Here is a 23,840-nt window from a genome sequence, read left to right as displayed (position 1 = left end):
AAATTCAACTTGATCTGCGTTTTATCAGTGGAAGGCAAAATTAAACATTGCATTGTATAAACCATTGATTGTAGTTGATTCAACTGTAATCATGGACAAAGGAAGATAACTCCAATTTTAAAAATTACTTAAACAATGACATCATTGATATTTTTAGCATAAAAATGAAAAATTTAGCAATTTTTCCATTTGTATAGGAGCATAACTCTAGAACAGTAAAAGTGACCCCACCAAAATTCAAACTTGATCTGTGTATTGTGGTAATAAGCATTGTGTATAAGTTTCATAACATTTGGTTGAGGCAAACTTAAGTTAGAGAACGGAAATTGAAAAATTTTGCAATTTTTCCATTTAAAAAGGGGCATATAAACTCTAGAACTGTTAAAGTGACGCCACCAAAATTCAAACTTGATCTGTGTTTTCTGTTAATAAGCATTGTGTATAAGTTTGATAACATTTGGTTGAGGCAAACTTAAGTTAGAGAACGGAAACCAATTTTGGGATGTACTTACGTATGTATGGACAGACGGACAAGGGTAAAACTTAATGCCCCCTCCATTTCGGCGGCGGCATAAAAACCAAACAGAGTGATGTCCCTATAGTATGGTGGTAATGTAAGGCATGCACAAAATACTTAGTTTAAAAAAGATTTATGATAGAAGAAGACTAATACTAAATTAGGCCAAAACATACTACTATTCAACAATGTCAAGTTCATGAACATTAATACGATTGAAATCATTTTTTTCAACATAGGACCATTACATATATATTAATGACAGAAAAACAAGTTTATTTATCTCTTTTGCCTTATTGTTAGCATTATTAAAAAAAAATCAACTGCATTTAATGATAATCCCATTACCACCCTCACATTATTAAAGGAAATGAACAATTTGTTTTAAAACAACAGGTCTTTATTTGTGATATAAAATGTATTACTTAAATTACACTTCACCCTACACTATCATTCATGATATAATCTATATAAATTTACCAAAAAACTTGAGAGATTTCAATAAAACTTTGGCAGGCATTAAAACAAAATAAGCATGCAATTGCTGTAGACAGCTGCAGTTGGTGGTCTATGAATACACTGCACAAGTTGATATGGGCATTCATAAAAATGTGGTCCATTTTCCAAGTCAGACTGAGAATTACATGCTGCGTTAAAAAGTTTCCATTTGAAACTGTAATAGCTGATCACACGACTCATCAGTGACTAAATTTGGAAGTGAAATAGTTCAAGTATGTATTAATAAATCTGATGACATGCATTTATCTTTAATATTTTAAACATGCTGCAGATTGTTATTAATAATTGATTAATTTCTAACACTTTATGATTTTTGATTTAAGGTGCTTAAAAGTGACATTGCCATTTCTTCTCTATAAATGTACCCACTTGAAATTAGGCGTTTACGATACAGACTTGTCTTCTTCTACAAAATTATACATGAAATTGTTGCAGTCCCTACATATAACCTTTTGATCCCACTAGACAATAGAACTAGACATAGCAATCCACACTCATTTAGGCAAATACAAACATCTAAAGACAGTTATAAATATTCATTTTATCCACGAACAGTTATAGATTGGAATCTTCTGCCACAACAAATAGTATCATGCAGTACAGTACAGGGATTCAAGAGTATGATCTCAGAATCTGCTCTCATCCCCATTTTCTATCCCTAACTATTTTGTTATCAAATGTATATAGTTTTATCTAAATGAAATTTTACAAATGTACATACATTATTTTGATTTTTTGATTTTGTTTCTTTTTATTTTTCTTGCTACAATGTAAATTATAAAATTTTATAGTCGACGCCCGGCGAATAATCTTCAATAATTGAAGGATCGCTAGAAACTTAAAGAAGAAGAAGAAGAAATGTCATAATGATGATTTTCATCACTATAATACATATTCATGAGGAAAAACATGGCTGTCATGTTCTTGTGAATTTTTTTGATGTGATGAACGATGGCAATCAAGAGCTGTGTTTATATACTCTATACTGGATGAAATAGAATCTATAATATCATGCAGTCATTCCCAAGGTCCGTCAGACATGTGGCAATATCCAGTAATAAATGGTTTGGTCCAGTAAAATGTCATCAATTACTGGACCAAATGACTTAAGTGTAGATAAAAGAATTTTGTAATACTCAATATGTAATAGACTGCTAAAACACTGACTGGACCCGTAATGCTTGACTAAGAGACCACTGAGGTCCAAAAAACCTTCAGAACCTCTGTAAAATTTTATTCAACGCTTTCACTCAGTTACGTCTTCATTTGGTCTTGTTCATTATAAAATTCAATGATTTAGTACTAACTTATCGGTAGTCCATCAACTAATACCAAAAGTTATTCAAACCCTTATGTTACTTCAGATGATAAAGCATATATATTTTAAAGTAATTTAATTTTGGATGTAGCACGTCATCAACGTTTTTTTCATGATTTACTCCTAAAAAATGGAATTTAGAATTAAATTATAAGGAATGACTGTAATATTTTTTCTGTCTATTCGAAATAACCTAAAAAATGTGGTGCACCGTGGACACTTTTAAATTACGCCCTACGCGGGTTATTCAGTGTGCACCACATTATTGATGTTATTTCTTCATAGACAGAAAAAATATTACAGTCATTCCTTAAAGTAAATCACATTTTCATCAACCTATTTGACCGAATTTTCTGTTCCACGTCATTTCTTTCCCTATCCTTGTTTTACAAGATACCTTATCAAGTGCACATCACATCTTTAGTGCATCTGCACATGGTCAGATGCATTTGTGCAAAAGTTAATGTTCTGCTGCGCTACCATCCTAGATTTGCATAAATCACATGATCGCTATCAAAACATTTCTTAAATGCAAAACAGCTATGCACTAAAACAACTGCATGTTACATTTGCAATATGTGCAACTGATTCTTGCATTCTTGAAAAATGAGCAATTTCGTTGAATTGATACTGTTCATATTTGCACTAAAAATCCATACATATCTGGCTATGCCTGAATCTTTCTCGCTATCACGTGATTAAAGTAACGATCGTGGCGTGTTCATGCACGCTTCCCTTTCATTGGCTGTAAAAAGGACATTTGTTACTGTGTCTTGATGATCTTTTTAGAACCTCCAAGATTTTTTATGTAAAGATACGTCCCTTCAAAAATTTGGAGGCAGATATGATTCATTGACATAATAATTGTCATACCAGAAAGCAGAAGGGATCTTCGAGAGATCCTTGTAAGCAAGCGGGAATACAGGATTAATATTTCAATTGCATTGTTTTCAGAATCAGGTACCACCAACAGTACTAAAGCATGCGACTTATTTAATCCTTCAAAGTTCAAAGACATTTTTTTTTCACAATTTATGATATTTCTGTTTCAATTATATATATATATATATATCGGTATTATTTTAATTTCAATACAATTTTTCTTTCTTTATTTCTAAATTATTCTAAGAGATTAATATACTGTACATGTGGAATCAATTTTTTTCATGGGTACCAATTTTCAAGGATTAAGGAAAACTTGCATGTTCGTGGATATTTAATTTCGTGGTTTTGCCGAAACCTGCATACAAACCTATAGAAAATTTGTCATTCGTTGAACATTTAATTTCGTGGTTTACCTGTTCCCACAAAATCCACGAAAATTGGTATCCAACGAATAACAATGAATCCACAGTAATTGTTTTGACCAACAAGTGCTCAATTTTTTAGTTCCCTCAGTCCCTATTTTATTTTTTTTATAAATCTGATGGTAGTACATTTTCATATTAACAAACTTTTAATCTCTTTGGAGAAGATTAGAAAATCTTGTGCAGTAATCGGCAGTTTCAAATCTTGGATGATGCTCATGTTGTCCACTCTTCTAATACATTATTTAAACGTCATTAAAAAAATACAATAAAATAGCCACAAGAGAGGAGAGTACTTCAATTTTTATGATGAATAGGTTAAGGAATACAGTCTGTAAAAAGATGAATTCCATTAAATTAACCTGTGTGCGTGTGTGCTCCTTATTTAAGCAGGAGGAAGATACAGATAAGTAGAAGGTGGCACAGAATTAAACCAAACAGCCATCAAACCATCAATCATGAGGAAACCTAGAACCATGGCAGATCAAGATTGACAGTAAGCTGCAGCCATTAAATCCATCATGCTTACAGATAGTACGTACATCTATAGTATGCACATAAACCATACTTAAAGTACTAAGGCATAAACATTAACGTCTCTATAAAACAGAAGGTGGTAAAAAAACTTTCACTGCATGGAAGATACTAAAAGTTCTTTAAATTTGTAGAAAAATCTCTGTCTGGCTTCGTAGTAATTTTTTTTTATGGAAAACTTGTTCCAATCACAGTCCATTCAAAATTGTGGATGCTGCTATATAATATTTATAATATACTTAAAAGTTTTTAATGTGTTAAGAAATATACAAGTGTCATGAAACTGTTTTTGTCTGAGAATGCTCATGTCTTAATTTTTTTTTTAGAAAATGCTGTGTATGCATTTATTTTACTAAAATATTACATAAACATTAAGTCTTTAAATATTAACTAATGTATTATTTAGTTTACTTTCTTTTGAAATTTAAAAAAGCTAAAGCACTAAAGAGCAATTTAATTGCAAGTTATAATGTCCCAGTTTTCATAATTGAAAATGAAAATGCAATCTTTAGATATAGATCAACTGACCTAATTAAATTGAATGTATGACCTACATTTTACATTTTGACTCTTTTTTAAAAAATTTCAAATTAATCCAACAATTGCATGATAACCCAATTTTGTATGTTCAAATACTGTGTAAATTCATCAAACACGCAAGGTGTTAAAATTTAAAAACAATTATGAAGGTAAATCACCTATCAGCTGAGAGTATGACTTTTCATTGAAGTGGGACATGGTATTTAAAGCTGTCAAATTTGTCACTTTAACCCTGAAATTCAATCAAATTTAAATTGGTCCTTTTAAATTTGAAACAATCTATTCTCAAATGTGTGATTCATAAACTTAATCATACACTTCTAAATAAATGTGTAAAGCAAAAGAAAAAATACCATGTGGAATTTTCGTTGAAACATTACATTTTTATGGATTAATGAAATAAGGTTGAGTCTAATATGAAAAAGCTATCTGCTTAGAATGTAGCTAATATTAGAAATGATTCTCGGCCAGAGTTCAAATGACGTGGATGCTTATAAGCAACTACAAGTCACCACCAAACCTTCAACAATGAACAAAACACATATTGTATAGTGAGCTGTATTAAGGAACTTAGGTGCTAACAATTGATAATTTAAAGAAGGAGACTTTAAGTCAACATCATAAAATCTAAATTTTAAGGCTCATTCTTTAATTGCTATCTTTCTCTGTGTCTCTGACCCTTTTACTGCTTTATTATGCATCCAGACGAGGTTAATAAGTTACAATAATTCAAAGTCATTTTTTACAAGACATATATCTGTACTTTTGAAGGCTGTAATTATTCAGAGATAATCAACAACATCATTCAAATGCAAAAATCTTTGAATTTAGACAAGATCCATGCACTGCAGCTAACAATTAAACGTCTATATTTCTACAAAAACCACCTCTCCTTTAAATTCATTTATGATGCTAATTTAAAACCATATCTCCTTGAAATATATTTAGTATGCTGATTAAAATGACATTTGGAATGTCAATATGCACCTCAGTCATGTGGAGTCTAACCCACAAAAATGTCTTGTGTCATACAAATTATTTAGTCTGGGCATCAACTATATGGAAAAGAATTTTTTGTTTTACTGATAGTTGCAAAAAAAAATAGGAATTTCGTAACTTCGATAACTTTTTTTGAGAGTGTTATGTAGTACTTTTCGTTTTGGGTGGGAATTTAAGTATGATATTTTTTATTTTTTTTTTTTGAGGTATGCTTTATTGAGGGGTGGAAGGACATTTTTCAGGAATACATGATTGAGCCATTTAATTTGCAGAAATACTGGAATAGTAATTATTGGGAATTCTGGATTTAATCATATAGGATCATGCAGGAAAGGACACATAATTTTCACAAATATATTTGGGATGAGATCCTGTCCTGTAACCCCCCTCTTTATTAAAGATTGCATAATAATACTGTTTTAAAAAGTCTCAATATTAAAGAAAGCAGCTTAATTCCTGAACAAAAGTTTCCTGCACCCATTTCTTAAATTTTTCCACCTGTCTGGTTGATATTTTTTGGTTATCAGCCAAACCCTTACTGCATGTACCATTGTAAAATTATATAACAATTTACAAAGACACTAAATCTAATTACAAAAACATTGCGAGTTTTTACATCAAAATATACTGAACACTTGGAAAAACCCACAGAAAACCCACTTAACTGATGCAGCGCAGAAACATTCAAAATGTCAATCAACAAAAAATACATAAACATTGCTGATATGATGAAAAGGAAAATTTAGAACAGTTAATTAAAACCAGGTATTTTTAACTTCAACAGTCTTAGAATTTGGAAAGACGTGGGCGTGCACATTCAAGCATTTTCTTACCACTTGGTTTTCCCCTTTACTGCTTTATGGGTTGATTCAGGGACAAATAATTTTTAGGGCATTAACAATTTCAAAACCCATGCAATTGTTAGCATTTTAAGTGAGCTGAAATTAAAGGATACAAAATTTTCTTTAAGGAAGTCTGTACCCATATAAAAAGCAAAATGCATCAACAAAATATTAACCAAAAGTTGGAAATTAGAGCCGCTAACATCTAAACAATGGAGCCGTAGCCAAAAAAGTTCTGGACTGCACCAAGTTCAAATGAAAGGTATAGATGGAGGACATTGCTAACTTAAATGTCAAACTTGGGGTTCCATGTTGCAACTTTACGTATTTTTTGTAATTTCTGGTGCTGATTTCAGACTTTTATTTCTAAAGTCAGCACATTAATTACAATAGTACCTGAATCTCAAGGTACATAAATAAGATCTAAAGTTCTGCAGCTATAAACATCCTATTCTGTGGATTTATTTATTTCATGAGTACCAATTTTTCGTGAATTGAGAGAAATTTGTATTTTCTTGGTTTTGTAGAAGTCTGCAGAAATGATGATACAAGCCTATAAAAAAATTCATACTTCCTTGAACATTTAAATTTGTGGTTCAGTTTTACCCACAAACATTGTTATCCCACGAAAATAATAATGAATCTTCAGTAAATGCAAGGTTTGGGATCTTTCAGGCCAAAAATAAAATTAGAATTGTTTGAAGTTGCCTACCTACCAACCTAAAAAGCAGCCTTAGCCCTACAAATTTTATGACACAAATCGTTTCAAATTTTTTAAAAGTTTGTTTTGCACTATAACACAGTTTTCTGGTCTAAAACATGTAATTTAAGTTGTTGGCAAAAAAAAAAACAAAAAATAAAATCCCTACCTTCCTGCCCAACCCTAAAATGCATGGGTAGGCAACATCAAACAAAGAATTTATTAAAGGTGGCCTTAAAACCACAAAATATTGTGTTAATAAGTACCTTCCATCTGACAATCATTCATATATATTCAGTATAAATTTATATAGCTTCTGGAATCTCCATTACCGCCTCCCTTTACCTGATTACGATCTAATTGTTCAGACATGAAAAGCAAAGTGCACTGCCCTCAGCCAATTCTCTGCAAGATATTGGAATTTCAGGAAAAAATCTTATCAAAATTATGCAATACTACTTTGAAAATCAAAACATCTCTAACCAATACCGTCAATTACATGCCTACCGAAATAATAAATTTTAAGTGTAATTGATTTTTAATATATTTATAATCAAGAGCATATGCATCTACGTTTCTGCTATTAAAATTTTTTGTGCATTTATGACAACTTGATCTGTTTTTGGTAGCAACTGAGTTTCCCAGACATATCATTATTTCAAAGAGAAGTACTATGATAATCGTCAACTATTAAATGTAATATTTCAGCATGGTTATTAATGCAATTCTAAATTTCTTTGAAATTTAATGCAACACGATTTTGCTAAGTGACCTTAGTGACCTAATGCTTAGGTACACTTGAGGGGTAAAATATATAAATTCAATGAATTAGTGTTTTTTTTAACTCTTTTTTCTATTTTATTTTCTTACCAGTATTTACATACATTGACATTTACATGAGTAAATTATTCATAATGTTTTTTAGTAAGAAACCAAATTTCTAACTTATAAGTATAACCATCTCTCAAATATCAAAGAAAATATTTTAGACAAGACTTCAATAGAATTAAGTGAATCAATATTTTTAATTAATACCCTTTCTAAAGGATCACTGTCCCTTTTTGGAGACCATAAATTTAGAGTCTGAACCCCTATAAGATAAAAGATTTCAAAAATTAAAAAAGTCTGCTAATATTTTACCATTTAAAATTCCCTGACAAGTACATATACGTTAAAGTTCACACAAAAATATTCAAAGCTGATCTTAAACAAAGAGGTTGGGGGATACCTCTCAAAGTAAAAAAAAAAGATATCTGAAGACATTAAATATTCTGGAAAGAATTTCAAATCTGAATTTAACAACAAAAGTCTTTAAATCATGCCATTAAGCTGAGGAACTTCTCTCCTTCAACTCAGAAAATGTTGGGTTTTTTTTATCGTTTAATATAAACCTTATGGACCCCCTTGTCATATAAATTTGGTTAATTGGTGCATCAAAGAAAACATAAGTACCTGGTTAGTACCCTCTTCAAAATGAAGACTTCTGTGTTTGTTTCAAGTACATTTTCTTCCAATTCATGAAGTGATGATTACAACTAGACAAAGTACTATAAAGTGTTGATTTTTTTTTTAATATTCTTTTTTGCGTAGTTTAAAATTTTGTGATTTCTAGTGCAAAACCCAATTTACAATATTTTCCTATTTTCTTGTCCTCAAATAATTCTGATATTTCTTTCAGACCTAATTTACATGAAAGGATATTTTTGCAATTTTATCTTTTTTTGTAAAATTAGCCAAGAAGATAAATTTCTTTCGAAAATTTCCCACTTTTAATACCATGAACTACATACATCATGGTTAATGTAAAGACTTTTTAGAATTTCCTCTGCAAATGTTGCCTAATTGTTGTTGGGCATCCCCATTTTAAATATCCAGGATCTGCATCTAGTAATACAAAGTTCTTCTTGATCATTAGGAATGGTTTAGTCTGCCCTGTAAGATGATTCTGGCTGTCATGTTTTAATTAAAGGTTTTTTTTTATCCTCAAAACACTTTGGCTTCTCAATCTTTTGGACTTCAGCATACTTGAAAAAAGTATGATTCCAAAAAGCTTGCTGTTTTGGTCATTGAAATTGTAATCTTGTGGTTATTTTAGAAAAACCTGCATTTCTTTAAATTTCACACAATTTATATAAAATAAAATACCAGTTTTTCATGAAATTTTTTTTGGGTAAAAAATTACAAAAAAAATTCCAATTCTAAACTTTTCATTCCCCATTAACATTCCCACAAAACCTTTAGTTTCTTATCTTTATTTTTTATCACATTTTCTCCAAATATTACCAATTTCTTCCTCAATTAAAGTCAACCAGTATCACTGATAATTTCTTTTTGTTTTATCCTTTTTTTTTCTCATTGTTTGATGTATTACTTCACTGTATGACGGATTAGCTGACTCCAAACAAATTATCTTTATGGATTAAAACTGTCCCATGATGCATTGCTGAGCTTTGACCCCTGAAATGTTGTGGTGACCTGAAGAATTAATCATCATTCAACAAATTCCCACACTTTGTTCTAAATATTGTATCCAAACAAGAAGTGAACACTGGTCAATTAAAAATGCATAACACACCAATTACACTTGGTTTAAATTTACAATTGAAAGTTAATCACTTAATTACATACAGCATATCTGTATCACTTGGCTTACTGAGCTGGGCTGATCCTCTTGGTAAGACTGAACAATTTTTTTAAAAAGAAATTTCCTCAAGGATTAAAAGATTGTTCCATGCGAAATTCAAAAGTTGGGCTATTTATAGATAATTTTTGTCGAGCCTTCGACTTTTGTCGAAAAAGCGAGACATAGCGATCCTACATTCCGTCGGCGTCAGCGTCGTCGTTGTCGTCGGCGGCGTCCACCAATATTCACTCTGTGGTTAAAGTTTTTGAAATTTTAATAACTTTCTTAAACTACCCTGGATTTCTACCAAACTTGGACAGAAGCTTGTTTATGATCATAAGATAATATTCAAAAGTAAATTTTGTAAAAAAAAAATTCCATTTTTTCCGTATTTTACTTATAAATGGACTTAGTTTTTCTGCCAGGAAACATTACATTCACTCTGTGGTTAAAGTTTTTGAAATTTTAATAACTTTCTTAAACTATACTGGATTTGTACCAAACTTGGAAAGAAGCTTGTTTGTGATCATAAGATAGTATATATCCAGAAGTAAATTTTGTAAAAAAAAAATTCCATTTTTTCCGTATTTTACTTATAAATGGACTTAGTTTTTCTGCCAGGAAACATTACATTCACTCTGTGGTTAAAGTTTTTGAAATTTTAATAACTTTCTTAAACTATCCTGGATTTGTACCAAACTTGGAAAGAAGCTTGTTTGTGATCATAAGATAGTATCCAGAAGTAAATTTTGTAAAAAAAAAATTCCATTTTTTCCGTATTTTACTTATAAATGGACTTAGTTTTTCTGCCAGGAAACATTACATTCACTCTGTGGTTAAAGTTTTTGAAATTTTAATAACTTTCTTAAACTATACTGGATTTGTACCAAACTTGGAAAGAAGCTTGTTTGTGATCATAAGATAGTATATATCCAGAAGTAAATTTTGTAAAAAAAAAATTCCATTTTTTCCGTATTTTACTTATAAATGGACTTAGTTTTTCTGCCAGGAAACATTACATTCACTCTGTGGTTAAAGTTTTTGAAATTTTAATAACTTTCTTAAACTATCCTGGATTTGTACCAAACTTGGAAAGAAGCTTGTTTGTGATCATAAGATAGTATCCAGAAGTAAATTTTGTAAAAAAAAAATTCCATTTTTTTCGTATTTTACTTATAAATGGACTTAGTTTTTCTGCCAGTTAACATTACATTCACTCTGTGGTTAAAGTTTTTAAAATTTTAACAACTTTCTTAAACTATCATGGATTTGTACCAAACTTGGTAAGAAGCTTGTTTATGATTAAAAGCTAGTATCTAAAAGGAAATTTTGTTAAAATTTAGTTCCATTTTTTCCGTATTTTACTTATAAATGGACTTAGTTTTTCTTCCAGTTAACATTACATAACAGTCTGCAGTTTAAGTTTTTATTTTAAAACATTTATTAGATTCATAAACTATCCTGGATTTTTACCAAACTTGGACAGAAGCTACTTACAATCAAAAGATAGTATAGAGAGGAATATTTTTATTAATTTTTTTCCTCATTTTTGTTGAGCCTGTGATTAACAGCAGAAGTAGGCGAGACACTGGGTTCCGCGGAACCCTTACAAATTTTTCAGACAATAGCTGGTAATAGAGTGATTGTTTCTTGCTTAATGTCCAGTGGCAACTATTTCATGCATATGCAGGACAATAAACTATCAAAAATTAATACAAAAGGATAGGTTCTACAAAGGGGGACAACAAGGATGAAGGATGGGAAATTTAGACTGCTCACAAGGAAGCTATTAAACCAACAGTTCCAAGTGGTGAAGTTAAAATCATCCCTTCGTAAGTTTTATGGAACCAGGATGCCATCACGAATTGGTTGACAGTTATGGAATATCCGTTTCACAGATGATAGCAGATATGTTCCTAATGTCGTAACTACAATCTCGTCCCCTTTTCCCAAATGTGATCTACTGAATTATATTTATTACCGGGTTTGTACTAACATGAGCAACACGACTGGTGCCACATGTGGAGCAGGATCGGCTTACCCTTCCGGAGAACCTGAGATCACCCCCAGATTTTGGTGGGGTTCTTATTGCTCAGTCTTTACTTTTCTATGTTGTGTTTTGTGTACTATTGTTTGTCTGTAACAATGGTCTTTTTCTTTTTTAGCCATGGCGTTGTCAGTTTATTTTTGACCTATGAGTTTGAATGTCCCTCTGGTATCTTTCGCCTCTCTTTAAATATACAACCACAGGGCTAATAACAATTATAGGAAATGTTGTTATGTTGGATAGATGCAGAAATTATGTATTGCAATAGGCCACCTGTGTTACCCCTCACAGAGTTGTTTCAAGGGATCTTTAACAAGCTGTAAACTAAGCCTGACACTTTCTCACTACATAAGTCATCAGATTTAACTTCACTGACAATAAAAACCTGTTGAAGTTCAACTACATTGGCAACTGAGGGCAAATATAAATAAAAATACTATAATACACTAATAAACTTTCAATGGTTTTTTTAAACACCTTATAGCCTAAGAAAATACATATTTTAAGTGTTCAAATTTAAATTCAAGGTCAGTATAATGTGGTACTGCATTTCTGTGCACACACTAGGTACTACTGCACTCCGTTCTGACTAACACAGGTGCATTAAACATTCTGTAGTTATAATTAATTACAAATCGTTTACATGGATTTTATGGAAATTAGCTAATTACCTGAGTATCAAAAGATTTGTGGAAAAGGAAATGCATATTAGCGTTGCTTTAAGTATGTCTATATCCATATTGCAATGAGGTTGTGATAATCAAGGCACTTAAAGAAGCGTGCTGCAGCACAAAGTGATTTGTGCAATTTAACATGATGCACAATTTCTGCTAATAAGTTTTGTTACAAATCAAAGCTCACATAGTGGTTGTGCAGTATTTTTCAAATAATTTCACCTTATGAGAGCAAATAATGCTAAATAATTTCAGAAAGTGGACAACAGGAAAATATCACAAAATATACATGTGCTGATCAATGTGATGGTATTTTAAAACTTATTATATGAATTTATATGAATGATGAAGCTTCGCCTTCATTTGCATCTGAAATTCTTGTCTTTCCCTACTCTAAACCTAACTCTTCTAACTGATTATCTCCCTTCCCTGTCACTATCTGCCTTACTTAGTGTTACAAGAGCGCAATTATCCGTAATGCATTTTACATAGGGTACCAGTGGTGTTCCATATTTTATTTCTTGAAGACTACACAAACTAGAAAAAATATGAATTTGATTTTCTGGATTTTTTAAACCTAATTGGATACAAAATTCTATTCTGAGTACCATCTTGGGGTAAAAAATTTGCCGGTAAAATGTAAACAAATAATTGCGCTCTTGTAACCTTAGGATGTAGACCTTGGTTAAGGGAGACAACTCTTTTCCCTACTGATTATGTCCCTTCCCTGTCACTTTTTGTCCAATTTAGGATTAAGGAAGACAACTCTTCTCCTGATTATCTCTTTTCCATGTCCTTTTCTGTCCTATTTAGGATGTTGACCTTGGTTAAGGGAGACAACTCTCCTAATAAATAATCATTTAATTTGTACAGACTTAAATTAATCTGTTTTCCTTTGAAACATAAGAATAGTGTTTATTAGAATGGTTGGATTAAATGTACCAGTGACTTTAAAGAGTTTGGTTCCGTAACAATGATCTTCCTCCTTCATTCATGAAATATTTGATACATTCGATCCTTAATATTCCGAGACAGGAAAAGTGGTTATTAATTATACAAATATTAATTTCACTACTCTTATTTCCTTTCCTCCTTAACTTTCACCACATTTTAAGTCCCTTCTTCCTGTTTTTTTCAGATGCACTATTGACGGATCCCCTATACTTGATGGTCTGGATGGGCTTTACAGAATAAAGAATAATAGTCGGAAAATAGATAAAGAGAAGAGAAAAATAGGCTAAAATAATATCTAAGTATTAAGAATAATGGAGTGTGAAATATATTGAAGAACAGATTATAAAAGGACAAAAATAAATCTTAGAGAAAAATGACTTAAAAAATAAAAGAATACAGAAATGAACCCCCCTCCCCCCAATCCAGACCCTCATGCTTCTATTACAACAAACTTTTGGTGTCTAATAAAAATTCTTGGTTCATAATTGTGCAAAATTAGAAAAATAACCAAAACCTTTCCAGCAGAGGTTCAACAATGGGGTAAACAGGGTTAAATTAAACATCCCTTGAACACTGACAGTGATCCATTTTTGTTTAAATTGTCCAGCTCAAAGTATGTTCAACATTTTTTCATTACCCAACATTTTGTACCTTTAATGTAAACAATCTCAATCGTAATCTCTCCAGACTTAAAGACAATTTTTATTGGCCTACATACGCAAATACAGGACTGTCTAGGTAAACAGCATTTTTCCTATTCAAACAATTACTCTTTTTTTTATTTGTAATTGTGACAGATATATTTGCATAACTGTGCAACGTAAACAAAAACTGTAAGTCATACATCACTATCTTAAGTCTGGACCACCGAGAGGTCACAAAGTACAAATTGACTGACAACCGAAGTATGCGGTAACATTTGACAAAATTGTATTAATTCTCTCCTCACGAATATTCAAGATTTTCACACCAATATGCTGTACTACTTAAAACCTTTATCTCATTGAGAAATTTAGTCATGTCTAATGTCTAGTAGTTACATAACTCCTATTAATATCGTCATTCAAATCTCATCGTCTTTTTAATTTTATTTAATTCAATATTAATATGAGCTATAATAAATTTTGTATCTTTTGCTAATACAACAAATATTTTTGGCATTTCAAACTTACAAGTCTCTTAATATTTCAATATCACCTAATTAATCAAAACATAAAAAATATATGATTTAAGCAATAGCAGTTTTCTGTATGAGTTATTTCCCTTTTATTATTAAATATTGTTAAATTAGTTGAGAACAACATTATTAGGAATATAATAACAGAATTTTTTTCTTTTCAATTCTATTTATCTATTTAAATTTTATTTAATTCAAATAAAAATAAACCTAGGTTTATCTCTCTATTCCAAATTAAAGCGAACTAGTACTGGCTAGGGGAGATAATCTCTTATTAAAAATATAATTTCATGATATAATTTCCTGAAAATGGTTAGAGGGGACATCTGTCAACTTTTAAACAGCTTTTTCTAATAAAACCTTTACCACAAAAAATGGTGATTCAATATAGCCAGATGGCATTGATAAAGACATAACTAATAATGACCATACATGGGGACTATAACAAAACATCTGCCCGATTATGAATTACCCCCCTTGTCTTCAATCTTTAATTTCTTCTGCTGAAACTTTTTCTACTGTTTAACAGAGTGTCTTATGGCTTAAATACATCAATTAATTCAATATGAGTGTTTTCTAAGTGGTATCCTTTATATGAGGCTTTTGTTGAACAAAAATTTAACAAACTTGACTGTGAATAAAAATTTCACCATTCTTTTTTCACAGACTGGTTAAAAGATAATCTCTTCAATAATAATATAATTCTATACACCATCATCCCTGCATACAATTTGCTGTGTCAATATTCTAAATAGTCGGAGAACAATTAAGGATAATAAAGGTTTCTTTTCTTCATTCTTCTTTATCGTTAATTTCTTCACTAGCTTTTTCTGATCATTTTATTGCATCTAGAACATGTGTGTTCTTTTGGCAAAATTTTCAGTTAACAAATCAAAAATCATTTAAATCAGATTTAAATCATAAACCTTTTAAAATTCTATATTTTAAATTCACAGCATTTAACAAGAGTCTGAAGCACTTCCTATTTTTTTTCAATATCTATTCAAACATACTTTACAAACATTATGATGTTTGACCTAACTAACTGATCTTTAAAGATCAAACTGTCCCAAGAATAATACGGATATGCAAATCTAGGAGGTGTTAAATGTCCATTCATTATTTTAAAAAAGTTCTCAGGTGATCTGGTGATTTTTAAAAACCCTCAGACGATATTTAGTTTAACCAACAATGCAGATATATCGATATCTTACGAGATCAGGTGACATTAGAATGTTCAGATACTGTTGTCAAAGTACTAGAGAAACATTACAGTATTTACGTGGATGGTTCAATACCCTTATGGGTACTGTAGTAAAGGTCATCCCATTGGAGCATTACTTACAACATTGAATTAAAATTGTAGGCTGATGAAAGCACAGTATGTCTTAAACTAATAAAAAGGGTTGCTTACATATAAATGGATGAGAGCAAAATTTTTCGTGATGATATAGTTGACAACAGTTCAAAAAGCAATGGTGTAACTTTATATATGTTAAATACTTAAAACTTGTTTGACTATCTTCAATGTTTCCATACATACAAAGCCTATCTCAAATATTGAGAAAAATAACAAAATATCGCTTATCCAAATCCTGAGTTTAACAACTGTTACAAGCCAATCTTATATTAGTGGTATTGTAATATTTATAATCACCATAAATAATTTCAAAGTTGGGGAACAAACGTCATTTTTAAAGATACCATGTGGCTTATGATACCATGTGGCTTATAATATTTATCCAAACTTTCCCCATTCTTTCTATAAAAATAGGAAGGAGAAAAAGGGAGCAACAAAAGATAAGAAATAAATGTGGATAGCGTCCACATAAGAACACAGATGATGCCCCCGCTTGCATATCATATAGTTATAAAGGGACATAACTGAAGAACGGTAAAAGTGACACTACCCAAATTTAAACTTGATCTGAGTTTTGTGGTAATAAGCATTGTGTGTAAGTCTCATAACATTTGGTTGAGGCAAACTTAAGTTAGAGAACAGAAACTAAAATTTTGCAATTTTTCCATTTATAAAGAGGCATAACTCTAGAACGGTTAAAGTGACGCCACAAAAATTCAAACTTGATCTGTGTTTTGTGTTAATAAGTATTGGTTATACATTTCATAACATTTGGTTGAGGCAAACTCAAGTTAGAGAACGGAAACCAATTTTTGGACGTACGGACTTATAACAACATATATATATATAGATAAAGTATATCTGTTGTAAGTCAGAAACTATTCTTAACCTCTAAGATCTCAGAATTCTCCATGACGATACAACAAAACAACAAAATCATATAAATAGATGAAGAGTTTTCTGTTGTAGGTCAGAAACTGTTCTTGACCTCTAAAAGCTCGGAATTTTCCATGACATACAACAAAACAACGATATCATATAAATAGATGAAGAGTTTTCTGTTGTAGGTCAGAAACTGTTCTTGACCTCTAAAAGCTCGGAATTCCCCTTAACAAACAGCATATAACCTGATTAAATGGTGTTATACATATAACTTCTTGCACTTAGAAGATAAATGATTTTGTACCTATATACAGCAGTATTATGTAATCAGCTTTTTTCACTTCTACAAAGGAAATTTGTCTTGTAAATTAGTTTTACAAACAATGTAATGTTTTTAGATACGAGGCTCTAAAACTACACTGGCTGAGTTTTGCCTACTAGCAATAAGGTTTCTGATGCCTGTTACTGAACCTCCAAACCTTTTGGGGCTACACACAGAGAAATCTCCTTCTTTCCATGAAAGCCTTTTGATGCTTCTAAATGAGAAATCTCTATCTTTCTAGCTCCACTGGGAGAGGGGAATTATTCATGACAAACTTTTGACGCTTCAAACAGAGAAACCTCCATCTTTCTAGCTCCACTGGGAGGGGGGAATTATTCATGACAAACTTTTGATGCTTCAAACAGAGAAATCTTCCTCAATCCAGCTCCATTAGAAGAGATTATTCATGACTACCTTATGACACTTCAAACAGAGAAATCTCCTCCTATCCAGCTCCACTAAGGGGGGCGGGGGTAGATTATGCACGATAACCTTTTTTCATTCAAAATTTTGTAATAAAAGATACCAAGTACATATGTTTTTGATATGTCAGCACAAAAGGATAAGATTTAATTATTCATACATGGATTTAATTAATTAGAATATGTAACATTCTTAATGACCTAGAATGTCTTTTTACTATGCATTTATAAGCATTGTTTGCAGAACAGTGATTATCAAACAGAGAATATAACTTATCCAAACAACTCAACTGATAAAAGAGAGAAAAAACGGGGATAATTTCTCAAAAGGGGAGATTGTGACCTCCCTAATGCAAGTGACAGTTACGAAGATGGATATTTTGAATTTTTGAAGAGAAAAGAGGGCAACAGCTTCTTAGAACTGGTGCATTTAGTTTTGTCGCCTCTTTAACTATATTAATGTGGAATTCATGTCTGCTCTAAGGCTTTGAGAGGTAATTTAAAAGAACAGGTTGCACAGAGTAGAACAAGGATCAGAAAATATCATGTTTGATACTGTCAGGTTGCACAGAATAGAACAAGGGTCAGGAAATATCATGTTTGATACTGTCAGGTTGCACAGAGTAGAACAAGGGTCAGGAAATATCATGTTTGATACTGTCAGGTTGCACAGAGTAGAAAAAGGGTCAGGAAATATCATGTTTGATACTGTCAGGTTGCACAGAGTAGAACAAGGGTCAGGAAATATCATGTTTGATACTGTCTTATCAGCATCATGGGCAGTTCTCACATAAGTTTAATAAAATGCTTCGCTGAGCAAAGCCTGATACGACCGCAGAGGTCGAACCCTGAACAGTTTGGGCAAATTTGGACACAATATTCGAGCTTGATACTGTCTGAATTTGGATTGTGATCAAATTTTTTTGACGTAATATAGGTTTCTGACACAAAATAAATGTGGTTAAAGATCTTACAAATCTATTGCGCAATACTGTGCAATTGAAGATTTCTTCTTGAAACTTTTCAAAAATTCGAAATTTGAAAAATTTTGAAAAAAAAAATATGAATCCCTTAAAAAAATTTGGAAAAAAAATTCCCCCCCCCCCCCAACTTTTTGAAACCCCCCCTTGGAGCAATAACCCGAAAACTCTATCCCAGCCTTTCCTTTGTAGTATGGAACATTGTAGTACAATTTCAGAGAGATCCATACACTTAAACACAAGTTATTGTCTGGAAACTAGAAAAATGCTTGTTTTTGGCCCCTTTTTGGCCCTTAATTCCTAAACTGTTGGCCCCATAACCCCTAAAATGATCCCAACCTTCTACTTGTGGTATTAAACATTGTGGTACAATTTCAGAGCAATCGAAATACTTATACACAAGTTATTATCCTGAAACTAGAAAAAATGCTTGGTTTGGGCCCCTTTTGGGCCCCTAATTCGTAAACGGTTGGGACCATCATCCCCAAAATCAATCCCAACCTTCCTTTTGTGGTATTGAACTTTCTTAAAAAATTTCATAGAGATCCATTCACTTAAACTTAAGTTATTGTCAGGAAACCAATGTGTCTTTGGACGCAGACGCAGACGACGACGACGACGACGACGCAGACAACGACAACGACGACATCATACCATTATACAATACGAAAAAAATTTTTTGCGGTCATATAAAAAATCACAGTTTTGTGAAGTATACGCTTGATGACTAAAGATACATTGCTTGTTATAGATTACATAGATATAAGAAGATGTGGTATGAGTGCCAATGAGACAACTCTCCATCCAAGTCAAAATTTATATAAGTAAACCATTATAGGTCAAAGTACGGTCTTCAAATCAAGTCTTGACTCACACCGAACAGCAAGCTATAAAGGGCCCCAAAATGACTAGTGTAAAACCATTCAAACGGGAAAACCAACGGTCTAATCTATATAAAAAATGAGAAACGAAAAACACTTATGAACCACATCAACAAATGACAACTACTGAACATCAGATTCATGACTTAGGACAGATGCAAACAATTGCAGGGGGTTTAAACGTTTTAATGCATGACAGCTTGCCTACAACCTAATTGATTCATACAGAGAATGGCAATTCACCAACCTTGGTGGTCTTATGGAATCAGGGCTTAATCCTCTGCTAGTTCAAATGAGGGAGAAAATAAGTGTAATTACCATAAAATTCTAAATCAATACATTTCCTGTTGTTCCAGACAGTTCAACTTAGTTAACAATAAGAAGATGTACCATGATTGCCAATGAGACAACATTCAACTAGAGACCAAATGATTATATGTAGAAGTTAGCAACTATGGGTGACCATACAGCATCCAGTAGGATGACATTATCTTTCTGCAGATTGTAAACTTATGAGCATCATCACTTTATAAAATATGAGTTAGCATGCCGTCCTAGTACAAAGAAGGATACATATCCTCAATACGAAAGTAATTTACTTGCGAATGACATAAGGCACATATCGATCAAGACATCAATTGTATTTTACCTTAAAGGCAGTGATGTGGTAGAAAGGTAGTATCTGAGCAATGCCTAACTTTTTTGTTGTAGCAGCTAATTAAGAAATAAAAATTCTTAAATGCATATCATTATAAATGCAAAGGGCAATAACTCACTGGTTTGAAATATGGAATACCAATTTATGTTTGCTGTCAGCCGAACCAGCACAAAAAGTCTATTTTGCAGCTAGTGCCTGTTGATAATTTGAACAAACAAAAATTTTTTAAAATCAGACAAAGGGTCTTATAACAATTTAATATTTTGTTACTTAATATAAGTACACTTTTGTAAATTAAATTACATGTTGTGTTACTGACACCATTTATTGAATTCTTGACTTGGTTAAGAGACAATTTTTTGCTGTTGTTTATTAATTTCAGCTATATCAAATTTAAGCCATTGTGTGGGTATTTTATTTAATGATAATTTTTTCAGTGAGCACGATTTAATTCTCTGCAAAAAAAACCATCTTATATGGTGATTGTCTTCTGATTAGTTACAGCAGTATCAAACATTTTACTTTATTTCAGAAACATGTTCACAGTGTGAACAGTAATCAGACCATTTATTTTTTTACTCACATGGGTTTGTAACCGCTGCTTGCAGTAGCCAGTGGTAAAGTATTGGATAATGATTTAAATAATATATTTGTTTGTAAATTTAAAGTTCATTAAATTTTGTACTAATGAAACCACACTGAACATTGATTTAATGGATTTTGGGATTGTTATGCCACTTTCAGTGCTATTGACTATTTAGTGGCAGCCAGTTTTTACTGATTGAGGAAGCCAGTGTGCCTGGAAAGAACCATCGACCTTCAGTAGAAAAACTTGCAATCCAAATCAATTGGGGAAGTTTGGAGTCAACCCAGTTATGACAATTACATGTATGATTGGCAAATTAGTTTTCCAAACCAACTGTTACAAATTTTAATTCAGTAAAAAGACTTTCTGGTGTTACCAAAAATTTGAATTACTTCAGATCACTCAACTTTAACCTCAAAATAAATTGCTTCCAAGTGTTTCCTTTGTATAATAAACAACCGATCACTAAATTATTGCATTTTAATTGTAAATGCATGTCGCTGAAAAAACAGAACTTGGGAAACCTAAAGTGCCCCCTACATAGAAACATGTACAATAAATTAAGATGTAGCTTTAACTATGACATGTTTTAAAGTGCATGTTAATTACAAGTGCTAATGAGCATGCATGCGCACTTTTATGGATGCACATGTAAGATCATGTAACAACAAAAATTGTACAACATTTGGTTATTGGTACAAGGGATTGTCTAGGCTAAGTACACTGTAACTGTGGTTTATGTTTCCATATATATTAATATACAGACGAAGGCTACATCTGACAAAATACAGTCAAACCTACTATAAGGTCACCTCTATTTACCATAAACAGACGAAGGCTACATCTGACAAAATACAGTCAAACCTACTATAAGGTCACCTCTATTTACCATATACAGACTAAAAGGCTACATCTGACAAAATACAGTCAAACCTACTATAAGGTCACCTCTATTTACCATATACAGACGAAGCCTACATCTTACAAAATACAGTCAAACCTACTATAAGGTCACCTCTATTTACCATATACAGACGAAGGCTACATCTTACAAAATACAGTCAAACCTACTATAAGGTCACCTCTATTTACCATATACAGACAAAGGCTACATCTGACAAAATACAGTCAAACCTACTATAAGGTCACCTCTATTTACCATATACAGATGAAGGCTACATCTGACAAAATACAGTCAAACCTACTATAAGGTCACCTCTATTTACCGATAATCTGTCCTGTCAGGTCACTTTCTTCATGTACTGCTGTAGTAATATCTATGCATTTTGAACCTCAATGCAAAAATCACTTCTTTTCGTTACAATATATATATATAAGAAGATGAGGTATGAGTGCCAATGAGACAACTCTCCATCCAAGTCACAATTTATAAAATTAAACCATTATAAGTCAAAGTACAGCCTTCAACACGGAGCCTTGGCTCACACCGAACAGCAAGCTATAAAGGGCTCCAAAAAATTACTAGTGTAAAACTATTCAAACGGGAAAATCAACGGTCTAATCTATATAAAAATCAAGAAACAAGAAACACTTATGAACCACATCAACAAACAACAACTACTGAACATCAGATTCCTGACTTAGGACAGGTGCCAACAATTGCTTGGGTTTAAACGTTTTAATGGTACCAAACCTTCACCCTTATCTTAAACAATAGTGTAACATCACAACATAGAAATTGTCCATTTCTCATGTCCTAAGGGTGACCTTTATTCACAGGTTTGACTGTAATTCCTGAAGAACATTGTTTAAGCCTAATGGTACGCTATATAATTGGAATTATTTAGGGTTACGTATGGTGCGGCATAGACAGTGTTCTATATGGATTAACATGTTGGCTTCAACATTAGGCTATATCTGCAGGAACAAGTGCTTTTATTGCTCACAGTTCTTAATCTCAAAGGAACAACACCTAAAATAGATAGTATAAAAACCAATTCTTTTGCTTAGACACTATAGAATATGCCTAACAAGTGTAAAATCTGAAGAATACATTATGCAATAAACTAGAAATGAAAATTCCCTGCTACCTATACAGTAAACATTTGACATGGACCATCACAACCTAAGAAACTTCTGTTTCCGTGACTGTCAATGTATGTAAACACTCAAGTGATAGGAGCCTAAATACAGGTCATTGTCAATATCTACTCTAAATATCGTACATTTTTGTAATTGAATTTTATCAAAATAAGAGTGAGCAAAAAATGGGAGGGACAGTAACAAGACTACCCTCTGTATTATGATCTATAGGAGTGTTAAATGTTTATTACATATCTATTATCTAAGAGAACACATCTTAAGAAATTCAAGGATATCTTGAATGTATTTAAAATTGTATTTATCATAAAGTAATGGGGGCTACAGATGAAAGAATTTAAACGGCAGACAAACATTTCTGGGTGGAAGATGTTTGGTTAAAAATGTTAATGTTTTGTATTCAGTTAGATATTTAAAAGAATAACATTGAAGGAAGCAATCACAAAACTGTACATTGTATATGGAGGGGAGAGACACAATATCTTGTCTATGAAAATAAAATTAAATAAATGGGGAATGTGTCCATGGGACACAGATGATGCCCCCGCTTGCATATCATATAAAGTTATAAAGGGACATAACTGAAGAACAGTAAAAGTGACTCTACCCAAATTTGTACTTGATCAAAGTTTTGTGGTAATAAGTATTGTGTATAAGTCTCATAACATTTGGTTGAGGCTAACTTAAGTTAGAGAACAGAAACGAAAAATTCAGCAATTTTTCCATTTGTAAACAGGCACAACTCTAGAACAGTAAAAGTGACACCACCAAAATTCATACTTGATCTGTATTTTGTGGTAATTAGCATTTTGTATAAGTTTCATAACATTTGGTTGAGGCAAACTAAAGTTAGAGAACGGAAACGAAAAATTCAGCAGTTTTTATGTTTATAAAGGGGCATAACTCAAGAATTGTAAAAGTGACGCCACCCAATTTC

The 23,840-nt window shown here is 31.9% G+C and overlaps 1 protein-coding gene across 7 annotated transcripts in view; it reads right to left on the bottom strand.

Annotated features, from left to right (window-relative positions):
* Positions 1–23,840, bottom strand: part of LOC127718223 (collagen alpha-2(I) chain-like) — a 149,912-nt gene that overhangs the window by 61,510 nt on the left and 64,562 nt on the right. The window lies entirely within an intron of this gene.

The sequence above is a fragment of the Mytilus californianus genome, unplaced genomic scaffold (genome assembly GCF_021869535.1).
Source record: "Mytilus californianus isolate M0D057914Y unplaced genomic scaffold, xbMytCali1.0.p SCAF_10, whole genome shotgun sequence".
Taxonomy (NCBI): domain Eukaryota; kingdom Metazoa; phylum Mollusca; class Bivalvia; order Mytilida; family Mytilidae; genus Mytilus; species Mytilus californianus.
The sequence above is the reverse complement of the archived record's forward strand: the minus strand, read 5'-3'. Positions and strand labels throughout refer to the sequence as shown.